At 42.2% G+C, this 19,322-nt stretch overlaps 1 pseudogene; it reads left to right on the top strand.

Annotated features, from left to right (window-relative positions):
• Positions 1-6,876: 6,876 nt before the first annotated feature.
• LOC149297713 (ornithine decarboxylase antizyme 2-like) lies at positions 6,877-18,962 on the top strand (annotated as a pseudogene).
• The last annotated feature ends 360 nt before the right edge of the window (positions 18,963-19,322 follow it).

Below are 19,322 nucleotides of genomic sequence, written 5' to 3'. Positions count from 1 at the left end.
CTGGGAGTCCGACCTGGATCAGCATCTCGACCCCTCTGATTGGGGGGAAATCTATGAGAATGTATGGAAGGTCACAGCTTAGTGCAGGAAAACTGCTTTAAGGTATTGTCTCGCTGGCACCTTACTCCTTCCAGACTGCATCATATGTTCCCGACGCATTCTCCCCTCTGTTTTCGCGGATGCAACGCGACTGGGGCTCCGCTGCACATTTGGTGGACTTGCCCCAAGATCACGCCTCTGTGGTCTCATTTCTTCAGTCTGCTGAGTGATGCCCTCGGGGAGCCTCTCCATCCAGAGCCTTGGTCGGCTCTTCTCTGCAGATGTTACCCTTCTGACACTTTGACGAAGCCAGCCCATCGTCTTATATTCCGAGTCTGTACAGCGGTCCGCCTCGCCATTGCCCAAGTGTGGAAATCGGGGACTCCTGAAATTCCTGCTGTGGAAGCAAAAATTTGGCACATGCTGAAGATGGAAAAAATCACGGCATACCTACATGACAAGTCACATCTTTTTCTTCTCACTTGGGAGCCGTGGCTGGAGAAGTTCGGAATGCCCTCTGCGGCCATTTCCTGGATCTGATGATGTGGTCCTTTACGGTGGACGTTTTCTGTTCGGTTAGCTGAGTCCTTGAGGTGTTATCACTACGTCTGGTCCCTTTATGTCTTTTTCTCGTCTTCTGGCCCTACTCTCTTTTCCTCTATCTTTCTTTCTGTTGCTATTTTCCACTGATTTCTACAGCCCTGTCTCAGGTCTTCCTGTCTCGACACTCAATGAGCATTCCACATGCCTTTATGGCCATCCTCCCGCAGGCACCACCACCCGTGCCTGTTGACGTGAGGTGGCCCACTGTTTATGCCGGGGCTCATTTGTGTACATCCTCTATTGTGCTGAGGTTGTTTGAACTGCTCTGTTCTGTGTTCTGTATTCGGTATGTTTTGTCTGTATTTCGGTATGTTTTGTCTGTATTTGCTTTCCTCTGGAAATCATCTTTTCTTTTGACAAAATAAAAACTACTTTTCAAAAAAAAAAAAATGGCCGATACTAATTTTTAATCCTATGATCCCTTTGATCATGGGGTTAAATTTAGCCAACGGTAGAGGGAGGCAATTTTTGAAATCCTGATGAACTGCAAATATTATTAAAATCAGCCATTTAGCCCGTGCGGTACGTGAGTAACCATATCATCCCTGGAGTGCCTTGCATTTTTACTGCAAAACTTATTTTTGCTGTAAAAGTGATTTTTTCTTCTCCCTTTACCATCATTTCTTTGGGATTGTAAGGGGAAAGAATGGTGTGTGCTACTGTGAGTAAATGTATGGAAAGAATGGCGTGTGCTTCTGTGAGTGAATGGAGATATGAAAGGAGTGTGAATGATCAGTAATTACGGTTGAAGCCTTGACGTGGCATTACTGCTCACGTAGGAAGTTAAATTATGGCACAAAAAGTACACATTTGCAAAAACGACATCCCTTGGCGCATCAAATAAGGGGCTGCATGTGTTTCTAGTACAAACCTGGAGTGCGCAAGACACAAATGAACATGTCGTTATGGTTAGAAAAAACATATTTTCAAGCCAAAGCGACATATTCCATCATTATTTGTGCACTCAACTTTTGTCCTAGAAATACATGTAGCCCCTCATATGAAGCTCCAAGGGGTGTAGTTTCTTAAAATGGATGAATTGTCTGAATGAGGGAGAGCATGAGTTAATATGTGGATGAGTTGTCTGAATGAGGGAGAGCATGAGTTAATGTGATTGTGTGTATCATAGATGTATAATTGTGGAAGGGCAAAGATGGCACTAGCAGGATGTTTGAGCCTTGGGGAACAGGATGGCACAGGCAGGGTGTATATGGGACAAAGATGGCAAATCTTATGTGTGTTATCTGGGTGCTGGCCAGGTTCTATGTGGGCAATGTGAACGCCAGGGCTGGCTTTGGGGTGTGCAACCTGTGATCTATCCCTGTAATTTAGGGGTTTTAAATATACCTTTAATGCCGTGTTTTTATGTGAATTCCAATTGATCTGTACTTGCAAAGCTTGGTTTGTGTGTTCTTCTGTAGATGCATATCTGCTATGCTATGTTTCCATACATTATTTATGTATACCTGCAAATACAGGGTTTGTATGTCTTGTTCAGTTGATTAATACCTGCAATGCTGTTTCCATGTATTGATTTGATCTATACCTGCAATGCTACATTTCATATATTATTATTGTATACCTGCAAATACAGGATTTGTATGTCTGATTCTGTTGATTTGATATATACCTTCAGTGCTGAGATCACAAGTGAATTTCAATTGATCTATACATGCAAAGCTGGGTTTGTGTGTTAATGTGTTGATCTATACCTGCTATCGGCAGCAGGGTCTAATATTTATATATATATTTATATATATATATATATCGGCAGCAGGGACTAATATTAGGCCCTGAAATCATTTAGTGGAAAAGTTAAGGTATTGTGTTGTTTAAAGGATTTCAAGGATTAGTCGTACTAAATTGTGGCTTCAGGCTTCCCATGTTGAATGATCAAGTATTGTATTGTCCAATAACAAAAGTATCATTCCATAGCACATTACTTTTGGCAATATATATATATATATATATATATATATATATATTAGACTTGGGCACCAGGGGGCTCTTCGTGTTCGTCTTCGTGCTCGTCTTCGGCAAAAAAAAAAAATTCGTATTCCGCGAATATTCGCCTGGTCCTGTCTTCTCTTCGGGCGAATATTCGCGGACATTCTTCGTGTTCGGGTTTTCTTCGTTTTCCCCGGTTAAGGGGTTAAAACGGGGTTAAAGCCGCTCTGGCGCCAGGAGTTTAAATGTCCGTATGAGCAACTCTATTGGTTGATGGCAGATGAGCCCCCTGCTGGCGACCAATAGGGTCGCTCGTTCAGACTGTTAAACTCCCGGTGCCGTAATTGTCCGGCAGATCCCGCTGGTCTCCCTGTTCTATCATTTATTAACTGATAGAACAGGGAGACCAGTGGGATCTGCCGGGTAAGTTGCAGCATTTGGGTTTTAAAAATCTGCACGAGCCACTCTGTTGGTCGCTCGTGCAGACTTTTAAAACCCCAATGCTGCAACTTACCCGGCACATCCCACTGGTCTCCCTCCCTGTTCAATTAATTAAATGTCCGTACGAGCGAACAATAAAGTCGCTCGTACGGACAGTTAACTAATTGAACAGGGAGGGAGACCAGTGGCATCGGCAGGGTAAGCTGCAGCATTGAGGTTTTAAAACCCCAATGCTGCAACTTACCCGGCACATCCCACTGGTCTCCCTCCCTGTTCAATTAGTTAGGGGTTAAGTTTATTTTTAAAGGGTTAAGGGGCCGTGCAAGTGAGCCTATTGGTCGCTTGCACGGCCCTTTAACCTATGGATTTCCGTTCCTGTTAACCCCTTCGATGCTGTGTTAGATAACGCAGCATCGAAGGGGTTAACGGGAGCGGAAATCCATAGGTTCGCTGGCAGGGGTTACAAAGACCGTGCGAGTGAGCCTATTGGTCACCTGCAGGGTCTTCCTCTGGCATCAACCAATTGGTTGATGCCAGAGGAGGTCCCTGTAGGCGACCAATAAGCTCATTCGCACTGCCCTGTAACCCGTGACCCGGGAACTGCCGCGAAGCCGCGAAGACAAGGTAAGTTAGAAGAGGGGGGGAGAATGGTAGACGAAGACGAAGACAATCACGAAGATGTTCGTGGTGTGTGTCTTCGTCTTCGCCTACGTTTTACCGCCGCCGTCTTCTCTTCGGCGTGTCTTCGGAACGAACACGAAAACGCACTCTTCGTGTTCGTTTCCATGTTCGCCCGAAAACGAATGCACAAGTCTAATATATATGTGTGTGTGTGTGTTTTTTCAGTGGTATGATTTAATGGTGGAAATTATTAATGCCCCCCCAGTTTGACTGTGGTATCTTGTGTGCCCCCCCTATATATTGTTTCTAGAGTCGCCACTGCCGCTAGGACAAGACTTAAGCAGCTGAAGATGGCTACTGGCAAGGAGTGGAGTTGAGCTACCTCATAAGCAGTATATTAAGAGGGTTTGATCTGTGATGCTATTTTATTATTAGAGTGGTTGGCATGGTTGTGGGCTGTCCCAATCTCATCTATAGTTGAACAATAACTCAGTTTAAATCAATAAATTGGTGTTGGTTAATAATAAAATGATTCCGTGTTTGTACCCTTCAAATGCAGGTGAATCAAAGGTACAAAAGGGTGTCAGTTACAAAGTATGAAAACTGGTCTCTTTGCCATAGTAACCAATGAAATGGAACATTTCTTTAATTGCTGTGTTTTTAAGAGGACTTTTTAACCTTTGCACCAGAAACACTTATTACAAACCATCCTATAGTTTCTTTCTTACTGTTCCTTTAACACACTTTTTATGCGGTCTCTCTTCACTGTGACTGTAAGTGTTTGAAATATTGAAAATTTGACGTGCATGTAAAAATATAATTTGTTATTATACACGCCTCTTTAATATGTACTTACTTTGTCTCTGTAATACGTGCTCACAGTTTCATTTTTCATGCATGGAAGGATGTGATAAAGGTTATTTTTGTTTTTATTTAAGAAACTGCTATCAGAAATACCACCAAGTAGACAACATCCAGTTTATTGTGCAAAACAGGGGAGAGATCAATATCAGATAATAAAATTAAAAAAAAGGGGACTGTTTCTTCAAAAGGCAGGAACTATATTAGCTTTCCCATGAGAATCCTACTGAAAACAGAATTGTATCCCAAAGAAAACATCCGCATCAACAAATAGCCTCTACAGGAGCCCAGAGTTGCGTGGGAACCTCATATCTGTCTTCCTGATAGGAATAAATAGAACTTCCGGATGCTGAACACAGCATGAATTCTGCTGTAAATATAATTAAGTATATTAATGCCACTCTAAAAATGATTTGGGGCAAGTTGTAAATTGTTAACCACCTGAAAGCTGAAAACATATTTTACAATACTAGTTTTATCATTAATTAATACATTAATGTATGTCAGTATTAATGAAAGATACATTTTTGGCATAAAAGCAAATCATATACCCTAATTATAGCATGATAAGATGTTGACAATGTAAGTTTTATCACTAGCATTAGATAAAAATACATTTTCAAAAGTATTATGCTGTTTTCTTTTCAAAAATAATATTAGCTATTTTCTGTATTATAGCTCTACTTTAGGTAAACCTAGTGGAAAAGGATCCTGACTTCTTATCATCTAACCACAGAGGAGGTGTTTCCATAGTATAGGTATTTGGCAATTTTAAGAGTTGGTATCAAACATGTTTAAGAATTAGCTTAGACCTAAACTCTGATGGGACAAAGATCTTCTCTGCAAACTTCATTAGTATTAAAAAAATGAGTCAGTAAGTGAATGTATAAGTGTTTGGTGCCAGAAATGGCCCCGGCAAGCTTTTAAGGGGGCAGAGGTGGCACAGGCAGGCTATTTAGGGGCAAAGATGGCACAAGCTGGCTATTTAGGGGGGAAGAGGTGGTACCGGAAGGTTGTTTAGGGGCAGATGTGGTATAGGCAGGCTGCTTAGGGTACAGGCAAGCTATTTGGGGACAAAGATGGCAACAACAAGCTTTTCGGGGCACTGACAAGCTCCTTGTGGGCAAAAGTGGCACAGACATGTTTTGGGGATAGGATGGCACAGACAAGCTGTTGGGATTCCTGGTGAAATTTTTGCACCAGCGCCCTGTGGTTTGTAGCCCCTGGAGTGGCATGTGGATTTGGGTCTTGACCCGGAGGAGCAGCGCTCACCCGGCAATCTCCAGGTCAAACCCGGAGAGTTCCCAGGTATGGGTATGTATGTCCAGGGCTGCTTTTCATTTTTAGTCTGACCCTGCTACAGCTACATTAAGGAGGCCAGTTTCCCAGCTGCATTCTGTATGATCGCTTCAGAGATTGCTAAAAGACTTAAGTCCCAAGGTGATGGGCAGCCTTCTCCTACCTCTAATTTAAGTCTTCCCAGTTTAACAGGACAGCTTATGGTCCCAGACAGCTGTTCTAAAGTACAATGCATATTAAAGTACAAAAAAATAAGAAAAAACACCTGGAAAAAAAACTACAGCTGCTACCCTCCTTGGTATGATGGTTTTTGTCACCAAGCCAATCAATGGGCTTATTTTTTCGGGGTGTTTTGATATTTTAGACCTATAAAATATAATTGGATGCACAAGGACAAAGTAAATAAATCAATTCGTTCTCTCCAGCTATTATTATCTATCGTTTATTGATAACATTCTTTACGTGAATGCTCAAGGTGAAATGTGCTGAACACATTACTAAGAGTACACGCATACTTGGCACTGACCGGTAGTCACACTACACCACACGAAGGGCAGAGAACAAAACTTGCTTCGCCCGTCAGTCTGTTTATATCGCTGAAGAGGCGTGGCCTGTCATTTGGAACGCACAACAACAACAACAAGGCGGAAGCGTCCAACCAGAGCGAGGCGTGGATATCCAGCCACAAGGCAATTCCACAGCGCTAACTCTTACAACAACCAGTGAAATGTTAGGGAAGCCCTGACGCACTAACACAAGGTGGAGCTTAGGGAAGGTTCTAGAGCGCGGTGGGGGCGGAGCGAGCTCAGTTCCCGGGGAGAGAGTTGGAGTGCACTGCGTTCAGAGACAGCACAGCAGTGGGCGGCCGCTAAGCACCAGGGGACGGTGAAGGGTCCGGATGCAGTTTATCTGTGTGGGGAGTAAAGCACAGAATACTCGCACATACCGGGTACAGACTAATTGGTCCATACTGGGCCCCGAGCATTGGCGAGAGAAGCGAAAACAAGCGAGAGTCCAATCTAGATCCCGAGACTGACCTAGAGAACAAGACACGGTGCGGGGAGAATGATAGACCCGCAGGACAGGTGCGCATAGCTGCTTTATATAGGCCTTGGATGTATAGGGGTGCACGTATGCATCATGACCGAGTAATCCTATAGGGAATGCATCTGTATACAGTTGCATTTTCCATAGGTTTCCTGGATGAAAGTCATAACAACCTCCACCCCCTGTGCCCAAACCCTGCACACCTCCGCCTTCGGTGTTTTCAGTTCGATCTGCCATCGGGGAGGCCCGTTCGTAGTAAATAAGAGGGGCCTGTCTGAACCTGGCCGTGACCTCCCTGTCACATACGCGTCAGGCTCTTTTGATGGCTGCCACAGTGCTTTTGGGGGGCAGTTATGCTATTTGGGTGGGAGGTTGTAGAACATGGGAGTCATAACACAAACAAACCCTGACAGACCTCAGAGGAGGACAAGGAAGCATTAGGGACAGACGTTTTGGCAAAGGTTCAGATATGCAATATGATCCTCTGGGAGGTATGAATGTGTGTTGTGTTTTGGCAGGACCTTCTTGTATATAACCTTAAGTAAACCGTGCAAAATATAATGTTTATGTCTTCATCTTTGTTATTTTAATGTACTATAATCTATTACAAGTGGGAAAAGAGAGTTTAATAGTATTCCTATGTTTTATGATGGATTAGCATAATAATACGTGGAGATGTTCGTTCTTCAAATATGCCAATGTGTATATAATATTGCCGGTGGGGTCCACTTAAATTGATGTTTCCATGCGCATGATGGGCACGTATAGTAATTGTTCAGATAGGAACTAGGTGCTTTGGACTCTATATAAAGAAAACCATAATTATCATCCTACAAGGTTCATTAAGACGTATTTCCAAGTAAACATTGGTTTGTGGTTTTCTTTTTTTTTTTTTCTTTTTTTTTAGGTTTTAATTGGGCTATATATAATATGTATATGTGTTAAAATGAAAATGTTTTTCCATATATGATGAACCTGTATGTGTATATATATATATAATGTATGCCCCATATTAATGTTTTGTCTTCTTTTGCACCCACTTGGAGACACTTGTATAGAGTGTTACTCCTAGACAGCAATCCTGGGTCATATCACTGTCAGTAGTTGGGGTACGTTAGGCAGAGTTCTAGGTCAAGCACCTGACATTTAATATTCTCAGATCACTTTCACCTTGGCCTGTTTTTCCAGTACAGGCAGTCTTCGCTCTTATATCAGGTTAGGTTCCAAGAAAAGGTAGCGTAAGGTGAAACAGGGATGGGAACGAAATCTAAATATCGTTATGCCAACTTTTCTAATTGTAATGACCACGCGTGTTATTCCAGTCGGCTTTCTTAACGGGATTAATTCATATGCTATGTACTACTTCTCTACATAGACTGTCAGACGGCTATAAGTTTTCCAAAGTGTATCTGTGGTACCTGGGATGCATTGAGTGCAAATAATTCACTATAGTAAGGTGATTTACTATATGTACTATTACTATATATTTACTATATGTACCTCCAAGAAGTGTGCACACTAAACATGGGGGACTGCCTAGTAACCTGTGTTCTGGAAACGCAAGTCTCCATTTCCGATCATGTTTCTTCTGCTGCTACTTTACTGATTTATATTATAAATAAGTGACTGGCACATAAGGTTAAAACATTTCTTGGGAACCGATTGGGTAAATATATTGCTGATTTGTTGCTATGATTATGTGACCCTTGTTCAAATTTTGCCTAGGAATCGCTCTGTTGATAATACAATACATAGAACAATCATATTTAGCTGTGCTGCTTTGCACGTCTGTACACGAACCCTGTTGCAGTTGATTAGGAGAGTCCTGTAACAATTACCGTATTTTTCGCTCCATAAGACGCAGTTTTTTTCCTCCCAAAGTAGGATGAAAAATCAGCCGCGTCTTATGGAGCGAAGATGCAGGCAGGGAGGGGGGGGGGCAACGATATACCGTATTGGCTCGAATATAGGCCGCACTTTTTTCCCCCACTTTAAGACTTTAAAGTGGGGGTGCGGCCTATATTCGGGGTCTAGCGCCCGACGCCCGGGACATGCAGTCCCGGGCGCCGGGCAGGCAGCGGGGTTAGGATACAGATCCCCCGCAGCGGTGCAGGGGACCTGCATCCTACTCCCCGATACGCTCAGACAGCCTCCCCTGCCAGCACTTCCCACGGGGGGGGGTGCCGGCACGGGAGGTTGTCTAAGCGCATCGTGCGGATGCGTTTTACCTCTGCACCCCCCGCGGACTTACCGGAGCAGACTCCCGGGTGTCTTGCGGGGTCGGCGGGGGACGTCTACGCAATACAACTTCCGGTGCCGGATGTGCCGCACCGGAAGTTGTATTGCGTAGATGTCCCCCGCCGGCCCCGCAAGACACCCGGGAGTCTGCTCCGGTAAGTTGGGGAGGGGGGGGCAGAGGGGGACAGTGGCAGCGTATCTCGGGGAGGGAGGACAGTGGCAGCGTATCTCGGGGAGGGAGGACAGTGGCAGCATATCTCGGGGGGCGGGGGGGGCAGAGTGGCAGTATGTTTTTTGGTGCTTTTTTAAAGAAAAAAACTTTTTCTTTAAAAAAGCACCAAACTTTTAGGGTGCGGCCTATATACGGGGGCGGCCTATATCCGAGCCAATACGGTACTCACCAAAAGTGTCCCGGACAGTCTCTGTCTCGCTTCGCCGTCCAGGGGAGGTCTTCATCTGGAGACCGCCGCCTCTGTCGCCGCCTCTCCTCTTCTCTGGTCCGTTGCGACGGCTAAGGGCGGACTGGATGGAGAGGACGGGGGGATTTGACGCAAGCGCCGTGTCACGTATGGCGCCGGCGCATGCGCAGTACGGCGCTTGTAGTCCAACTACACTTCCCATCATGTCTGACCAGCTTTTTTCTGTGCAGGCATGACGGGAGGATGATGTCCTTTTTTTATAGCCCATTTTTTAGCTCAAAATATTTTTTCCTTTTTTTTCTCCTCTAAAATCTAGGTGCGTCTTATCAGCAGGTGCGTCTTATAGAGCGAAAAATACGGTATTTGAGACAATCAGGACTGTTATATGAGTAGGGTTGTGAGTTCAGTGGTTCTCATTACGTCAGACATGATCAGGATCTGCTGGTTTTGAGTGAGAAGTGGCCATCTATCGGCTATGTAATTTAAATACCTTTATAAATAGTAACAGGATGACCATGCTACTCATTGAAATGCTGTTCATTATAACATATGTAGAAATTCACTTACAGCATTGTTCACTGTTATCCTTGATCTCCCCCAGTCCTACTATTTACTACCTACTCCTTCCCCATATCGTGCTGCCTCGTTCCTTTAGCCTAACTTTTACTGCAGTAGATGGCGCTTCCACCAGTGGTCCAGTGGAGGACCTAGAGTTGAAACCGTTAATGGAGCTCATTTGATATTTCTTCACTTGTCGACACCAAACACTAAGATGTGAAGTATTCTAGTGCTCTGCGTTCTCAAGAAAAATGGGCTGCTTTACAGGGGTTTATACCGGAGGGTACCCAGACCTCATGTGAACAAAATGCAAGCTGGTCCACTGAACTAGCTCATTCCAACTCTGTTGAAAGTGAAAGATTATATTTCATCAAACAGTTAAACAATGTCCATTGCTTAATGAGAAAAAGAAAGATATGCTCAGTTTATCATTTCTAAAATTATTATTTTTTAATTTAAGTTTAACCTAACTTTTTTTGTTTAAGGACTTGCTTCCAAACATATTTGTGCAAACTGTTGGCATGTTATGTGTGCATTGGGCACAGTTCCCATCCTGACCCCCAGGGAAATTATGTACACAAGTGCCATCTTTCCTGCATGAGCAGTTTTACTAAAAATAATTTACATACAGATTATGCTTTGATCCTAATTAAGATAAATATATATACCGTATTGGCTCGAATATAGGCCGCACTTTTCCCCCCCAATTTAAGTCTTTAAAGTGGGGGTGCAGCCTATATTCGGGGTCTAGCGCCCGACTGCTGGGCAGTCAGCAGGGTTAGGATACAGATCCCCCGCAGCGGTACAGGGGACCTGCATCCTACTCCCCGATACGCCGAGACAGCCTCCCCTGCCAGCACTTCCCACGGGGGGGGGGCCGGCACGGGGGGTTGTCTAAGCGCATCGTGCGGACGGTCACCGGCTGCGGAGGTTGTTTACGCGCATCGCCGCAGCCGGTGACCGTCCGCACGATGCGTTTTACCTCTGCCCCCAAGACTTACCAGAGCAGACTCCTGGGTGTCTTGCGGGGCCGGCGGGGGACATCTATGCAATATGCGTATACAACTTCCGGTGCCGGCACTCAGCGGATGTGCCAGCACTGGAAGTTGTATACGTGTATTGCGTAGATGTCCCCCGCCGGCCCCGCAAGACACCCGGGATGTCTCCTCTGGTAAGTCGGGGGGGGACACAGTGGCAGCATATCTCGGGGGGGGGGGGGGACAGTGGCAGCATATCTCGGGTGGGATGAGACAGAGTGGCAGCATGTTTTTTGGTGCTTTTTTAAAGAAAAAAACTTTAAAAAAGCACCAAACTTTTAGGGTGCGGCCTATATATGGGGGCGGCCTATATCCGAGCCAATACGGTGTGTGTATATATATCAATAAAAGTTGTTTTGCTGTGGTTGTCTAAGTGGGTTTCTTACAATGGCAAACCATGAAGTTATATTTGTTAAAATTGTAATAACCCCAATTTTTCAACTTCTCCAGACCCTGTTTGATACATAACCCTCATTACATTGTGCATATTGTAACATTTAGGAGGAGAAAAAAAATCTCTCTCCAGCTTACAAATGTTTACAAATATTTATTATCTCTGTGTCACCCTTTTTTTGACCCAAAGCATCACTAATTATATGGTTGTGAATGGCTGAATGCTTTTCAAGTGTTCTGTTATATCAAATTATGGTTATTTCAGGTCACTCGCCGTTTTCCTCAATTAAAACATTTGTCTTGGAAGCTTTAAGGCCTTCACAGCTCAACTGTTTGAGTGCATCAAGGTTAAGTGAAAACATCTGTGTCGATCATAACAGGATGAATAGAAAGTTGCTGGTCAGCGTAACCTAGGGGTGATGTGTTGTGGGAGGCATTTATTAAATATGGATTAAACAGTGGGTTGAGGAGCCTCGTGTGTAAATCATAAAAGCTTAGAGGCAAACCACACCTATGAATGAAAAGTGGCCATATACATCAAATTATTTGGTTTATGTAGGGCCATCAGATTCTGCAGCGCTGTACAAGGTGTAGACAGGCCATAACAAAAAGTATATAACAAGATGAGATACACAAACAGGAGCGGAGGGCCCTGTTCAAATTAGCTTACAATATAGAGGGAATAATATTGTGTATTTTACAAGAGGTAAAAGTGCTGCTGTTAGGGATGGACCAGCCAAACTAGTCATGAAGTATTGCAGGAGAGGGACTAGGAAAGGTGAGCTAAAGCAATATGGGAGGAAGGGTGTTAAGGCGTAAGGTTGTAAACGTCATTCAAAAAGGGGGGGAAAGACAGATAGTTGGGGCATTCCAGAGAATATAGGCAGCCCTCAAAAAGTCTTGTAAGTGCGCATGAGAACTAGCAATCACAGGAGAGAACAGACTCAGATCATTGGATGAGTGGAAAGACCGGCTACGAGTATATTTAGAGATGAGTGAGGAGATACAAGTAAGGGAACTGCTATGAAGAGCTTTGATTGTTTATTGTTGCATAGTGCTTTGATACTGCCTATGTATTCTCATTAAAAAGAAAAGGACGATATACAAACCATTGATTTTTGACAATGTTTGTCTTTGAGGTTAATAACTTGTATTAAAAGGTTTGCACAACTGTTCTCTTAGGAGATGAAGAACCCTTCCCGTCCCTTAAATATGAGCTCCTCTCATGCACGGAAGATTGGAAACAGAAGTCCACGAATGCCCTGACAAATAACCCTGCCACATCTTTTAATGACTTAACGCCGTCAGTCAGTGGGAATTTCCCAATGCTCATGGGTTGCAAGATTCCACCGGTGCAACTGGTGCGCAATGATTACCGTTATTCTATGTTCATTTTATGGGGAATTTAAACGCATATATAAATCCACTACTGGCTCTACATTTTGCATCTACCTGTGGGATTTTTACTTAACTACCTACATTTAGTTAAGTGATGTAGTGCCTGTAGGTTTTGGTTTAATTCCCTTACATTTTTCTACTTGTTTCTTCAATATTTTCATCACATCTAATGTTTGACATGTTGCCGACCAGCACCTACAAAGTGCTTCCTTGCGTTGTTGGTTATGTATAAACTATATCAAGCAATTGATCTCCCTCTGTGAACGTATACATTCCTTATATGGCAGGATACCACCATAGGTGGTGGTTGGCTACATACACAGATCAGATGTGTCCTAGATTGTAAGCTCTTTTGAGCAGGGACCCTCCTTACCCCTTGATTCTGTAAATCAAATTGTTATATGCTACTTTTTATGTCTTGTTTACTCATTGTACCGCTCTGCAGAGTATGATGGTGATATATAAAACCATAATAATAATGGTGGATATATTTGCAACTCTAGTTTTGGTGGATTGATTAGAAAATTATACGGTTTGCAAACGTGCACCGCCTGAATTTTCTGCTTGAAAACAACATCCTTAAAGGGGTGATCTAGTCTCTCATACCCATATGGGAGTTCATTTTGCTTGGATGTTCATACATTAACTGCATGCAAATCAATGCATTTATTTCCAGCTCATCTATCATGTGTGTGATTTGAGTGCCCGTTGAAATCAATTCGGTTCAGTGAACATATTTGTGAGTTGAGCAGCAGCCACTCACAGAAATGGATTTAAAATGTACGTCATTATAGTAATCAGAGCTGTGTTCCTGTAAACAATTAAACACAAACATACGTAGTTGTAATATTCAGGCCAACGTCCCCTAACCGCTTTCTTTTTGTGTATTTTTTTTTTTGCAGTAGTATCTTGCCTTTGAGTAACTGTTCCCAGCTTCACTGCTGCAGGCACCTCATTCCAGGGCCTCTGTGGTGCTCCTGATGCCCCTCACCCACTGTCGAAGATCCCCGGTGGGCGAGGGGACAGCAGGGATCCTGTACTCCCAGCTGTGATCTATAAGGTAAGATCATACACTCTGTTTAGTTGACTTTGTTCTCTAACATATGCAGTGACACACACTAGTACTTAAGTTGTTTGTTTTGCTTTTCCATACATACCCGCATTTATTTCATTCTTTAACAGGAAATTATCAGAATTACTTTATTAGTGTCTTATGTGGGCATATATTCAGTCCACTTATGGTGGAGGCTGCTAATTAGTAGTTGATGCTTATGCCACTGAATAAAGGAAATTGTATTAGATATTTATTAACTGTTCTTAACCAAAAACGTATATTACCATTCTAGATCAGCACCCCTTTAAATAAGCATGCAGTACCAAAGTTCCCCCCCCCAGTTCTTCCAAACTCTTATTTCAAGTATAGTAATGTTCTCTAGAATTGAACCCAGCAAGACCCCACCTCAGTTTTCATTCTGCTGAGTAAGACAATCATTCATCCACAAAACGTTTGCTCTAAGTAGGGTGATTCATCACCAAGAGGACAGTGGATACGTGGAGGTCCATTTGATCTTGTTCTAGACAACCTTTTTTTGTCCCTGTTTGGGGTTGCATGCAGTATAGCATGACAATATGACAGCGGCGTCTGGGTTCTGTGCTAAACTAGGAAGGCATTTCTCTGGTGAGGGATGATATGTGAGGGGCCACATCAGGGATATGACTAAGGAGACTGATCAGATTTTGATCAGCTTGACAGTGAGAGATGATCCTTTAAATCCCAAGTACTGGACTGTAAAAAGTAGTTTTATTTTTAGGATAACGCGTGATTGCTTAACCCAGTTGTTTCCTCAAAACAAGCTGGCAATAGTTTATTGCCATATATATCCTCATTTCTTAAAGAAGTAATAATAAAACGGCCTAAAAAGTAAGATGCCAGCAAACTCTATATAATGTAAGTATGGTTCTCTTGTTTCCCCATATGTTCCACCATGGCGATGATGATCATAGCAGGTTTGTGTAGAAAGAGTGCATAATCGCCATGGCAACCAATATAATCCCTGCTTGTTTGCTCCACTTTTTACCACTTAATCATTTAAACATACATATCTGACATTAGACTCCTTTCTTTTCACACGTGTGGAAAGCAGATAATTCTTTATATTAACCCATATCTGATAAAAAGAGTGATTTCCTTTTTATATGATGAGTTTAATTTCTTCACTGTAGTTTGTACATGCATGGGGGGTTGTTAAATTAGGACATATTCAACATTTTTAAACAGTTTTTAGGTTCTTTAACTTAGATTTAAATTCTTAAAGGAATGAGCCGCCTCTGTGTGTGTCTTTCACATTCCTCCCAAATGAGCTGCGTAAGCAATGTCTTAACACAGCCCATAGGTTTTATAACAGAGATCCTAGGGGCGTTCCTGGCGTTATCATGATATTCTGCTCTCAGGATGTTTTAGTTGTCTTTGCTGCCCTTCTGCATAAGTTGCTATATAACCATCAATTTCAACAATTTGCAGGAAGTAGAATTCTAACATTCTTGTGTTCAACATTTGCACAGCTTAGATGACACTATTGCTTGCATCGGTGTAAGGCGTAGACAGAAGAGAGCTACAATATATTGGGAAAATAATGCATTTCCAGAAAACTTTCATAATATCACGGGGCTACCTTACATTTTCATTGGGTGGGCTGTAATATTTACGGATCTCTATGGTTGTCCACGGGGTCCCGCCAAAACAGATTACCTTAGCTAGTTATCAAATAATGAAGACTCAATCCAGAAAGTCTGTGTAGGCCACGTAAAGCCCCCACAATATTAACATTACTGAGACATTGCATACAGCAACAAGTGCTGTCTCCTTGGTGTAATATACTATTTTTGTGGCACAGCAGGCATATGAGTAAATAGTTAATGGGAAAGCTTTAGTAAATGTGGCGGAAGTGATATTACAAACTCCTTGTTGCCAATTTATAAATCACATAAATGGTAGGAGTGCCTTAAAATGAATGTGGCCTGACTGCAATGTTCAAAAGTGTGTGTAAATGTAAATAAAATACATTATTATTATTATTATTATTATTACACATTTGTAGCCTGGGAGCCAAACATCTTCAGTCGTCAGGGAGCATTGCCTCGACAAAGTGTTCAAATGAGTTTGGGTAAAAATGGAACTGCCATCATGTTGAAATATTGTTTATCGTAGACTCAAGTAAAATAAATGGAAATGAGATTTCAGTAAATCTGCATTTTTTTAAAATTCTTTATGCTCAGACAGCTCTTGCCTTTTGGTCCAGAAGCTGTCTGTAAGTTCTTGGGTATAATACACTCCCCCCTTTTTTCCCTTGAAAGGTAGGTAGATTATGCTCGTTATACCAGAGATGATTTCTGGAAAGTGAATGCACACAGCGTGCATCTACACACTTAACATTAACGTGGAAAAGTCTCAGGAATGACATTTTCTTTCAACAAAATCTGAGATGTTTTATAGAGGAGGTTAGATGGGACAGGAAGATTTATTTATCTCTGAAAGCAAGCTACATTCCCAACCTAGAATGTGTCGCCTTAACTGTAGAGTATTTCACCTGCTTTGGTTAGACTGTTTATGTGCACAATTAAACTGTACGTTTATGGCTGTATCATTTTTATAAGGTTGACCTGAGTTTAAGACAAAACCAAAGGCTGATTATTTTTCATGATCTGAAGACTCAAATCTTAGGCAGACTGGATTGGCCTGAATTGTCAAATTCTATGTTTCTAATTCACTAACAGGACCTTCAATTACAAATATGTAGCACAAGTTGCTTTTACCCCAGTGTCGGAGTTCAGAATGTTCAGAAAATTATTTAATAATTGAATTCCCTCTATAATTATCTTTTTAATTTGTTTTGTAACTTTGCTTTAAAATTAGCTCTGCGTGTTGAGTTGTAAGTATGTGCATTACTTAAGGCTCAGCTTTTAGGTCTAAATTTGGAAGGGTAACTTTGCACTCTGCCAGCACCTAGAAAGCCTAACTGTGGTAAACTTCTACCAAGCAAATGGGATTTAATTAGGTGAGTCGGATCCTTCTGATTAGGTGTGGCAAGATGCACCTACCTCTAAAATGTGGAAATTAATGCTGGTTTCTGTTTCTCCTTGTAGGACGAGAAGCTCACGGTTTCTCAAGATTTCCCAGTGAATGATGGGAAGCCACACCTCGTCCAATTCCAGTACAAGGTCACCGAGGTGAAAGAGTCTTCATGGAAGACCATGTTATCAAATCAGAGCCTTTTTGTGGAAATACCAGAAGGCATTCTAGCTGATGGTAGCAAAGAAGGGTATGTAACTAAATCAGTGTGAATCAAGAACTAGCCCCTATCTGTAGTGTGAATTGCAATAGAATGGAAGCTTCACTGTACAACTTAATAGTGGTCACTTGACCTCCTCTGTGAGGAGAAACTCGCCTTGATGTCTCACTTGGCTAGTGCTGTACACCATAGAAAACCCTTTATAATGTTGCATGCAGAATATGTGTATCTTGAACTGAAATATTGACTATATATTCTAAGTCTGCAGAGTGTTTTCCTCTACAGTTATGTTTTGGAATGGAGTAAGAACTGGAATACACAGCATAAGTGATGCCGTACAGTGGCGTAAACATGCAATGACGTGAAAATAACTCCTGCGTACTTCCCCATTTGGCTCTTTGATAGAGTGATTGTTTTTGTGGCATCTAGTTGATTTTGTATTTGTTCTCTACAGGTTGTTGGCCTTACTGGAATATGCAGAGGAGAAAATGAAAGTGAGCTATGTCTTTATCTGCTTTAGGAAGAGCAGAGAAGATAGAGGTATGTATATGTCCACATAATTTTTTATTATTTAAAGGAGGCATCAATTAGTTTTCATTTTATGTAGATACTTAAGTTCTACCCCATGCTTAAGTGATATTTTGACAGTTGTGTAATATAGGCTGTGCACGGTACACTTACTATATGTAGTCATTATATTGGTCCTTCCAACATTTTGCAGGCTGCATGCCTCTCGGTGCCAAGTTATCATACCCAGGCTATGGTAGTTAAGGGGCCCAATGGGCAGCTGCTTCTGTTTCCACAGCAGTTTTTCTTTGTAAAGATGGCCCTGTTCCTACGCTTACTATACATCCTATGAACATTTTATTTAGGCAATTTCTATAAGGAACAGTAAATGAATATCCAAGATTGATACCTTTTTAAAATATGCAGTTATGGGATCTCTGCACTAGACTTTCTTTTGTGCATTCACGGAATGCTTGCATGTCTGCAGATGTCCGTAGTTCTTTATAATTCTTACGACTACTGTGTATAAAATTCAGACCCTGCTAATCTGGCATTTACCTCAGTGCCATGACCTGGGCAAAGGTGTCTTAAGCAACTGCACAGTTACTAAAGATAGCTAGAAGATGAGCCGGATTATTACTGGATATATCTCACGAGCACCTTGACTCCAGATTTATGAATAGTTTTACCAGAACTCGGAGGGATCAACCTCCACGCTCTAAAAATCAGGCCCGTAGTGACTAGACTAATAGGTTAAAATTTTGCATCAGAAAAATTCGATTTGAACAAGTCCTTGAGAGTGACCATTTTTAGTAATTTATGTATTTAAGCATTTCTGTGGTACCCAAGCAAGAATGAAGCTATACAGTGTAAGAAATATGTAGCCTGGCATTAGAGGAGGGGCGGGGACACTCCAAATCCTGATTAACGGGTCAGTTTGTATTTTTCAACATTTACCTCTCTGTACAAGGAATATAATGCAAAATATTGGAACAATGGGAATAATAGATCCTAATAGATCTGTATATGTTTTATGCATGTGCTTGTTCTGATATTTTGAATGTTTCACCAGTTATTCCCATTTTTAGCTATGAAAGCAGTAGTTCACCTACTCTCATCCTCCTTTTTACTTAGGCCCTCTTCTCAAGACTTTCAGCTTTCTGGGATTCGAGGTTGTACGCCCTGGGCACCCATGTGTTCCTGCACGTCCTGAAGTCCTCTTCATGGTGTACACACTAGACCAGAACTCTTCCGATGAGGAATGAGCCATGGTGGATTTGAGGCTGCCGAAGTTCCATTTTGATTCTGTGTCAGGGTAGTGGGTGGGAATTTGTAGCACCTTTTTTTTTTTTTTTTTTTTTTCCCCCGTTTTCCTCTTGGGTTGGGAAGATAAGCGCGCATGGTCATGCGATGGACTGATTCTTTGGCAGGGGGCAGCCCTTCAATATGTACGTGTGGTTTTTTTGGGGGGGGGGTTGTTTTGCTTTTGTTTCTTTGCAACGTTTGTTCTGAAGCATCAGCTTAAAGCACCTTGCAGTCTGTGATCACAAATTTGTATTCAGAATGTAGTGTATAAAGCTGCATATGAGAAAATAGTTATCTTAAATGCCATAAATGCTTGTTGT

This window comes from Sceloporus occidentalis, unplaced genomic scaffold, assembly GCF_023333645.1.
Source record: "Sceloporus occidentalis isolate IW3139 unplaced genomic scaffold, rSceOcc1.0.p SCAF_37, whole genome shotgun sequence".
Lineage (NCBI taxonomy): Eukaryota > Metazoa > Chordata > Lepidosauria > Squamata > Phrynosomatidae > Sceloporus > Sceloporus occidentalis.
This window is presented reverse-complemented; position numbering and strand designations above follow the sequence as displayed.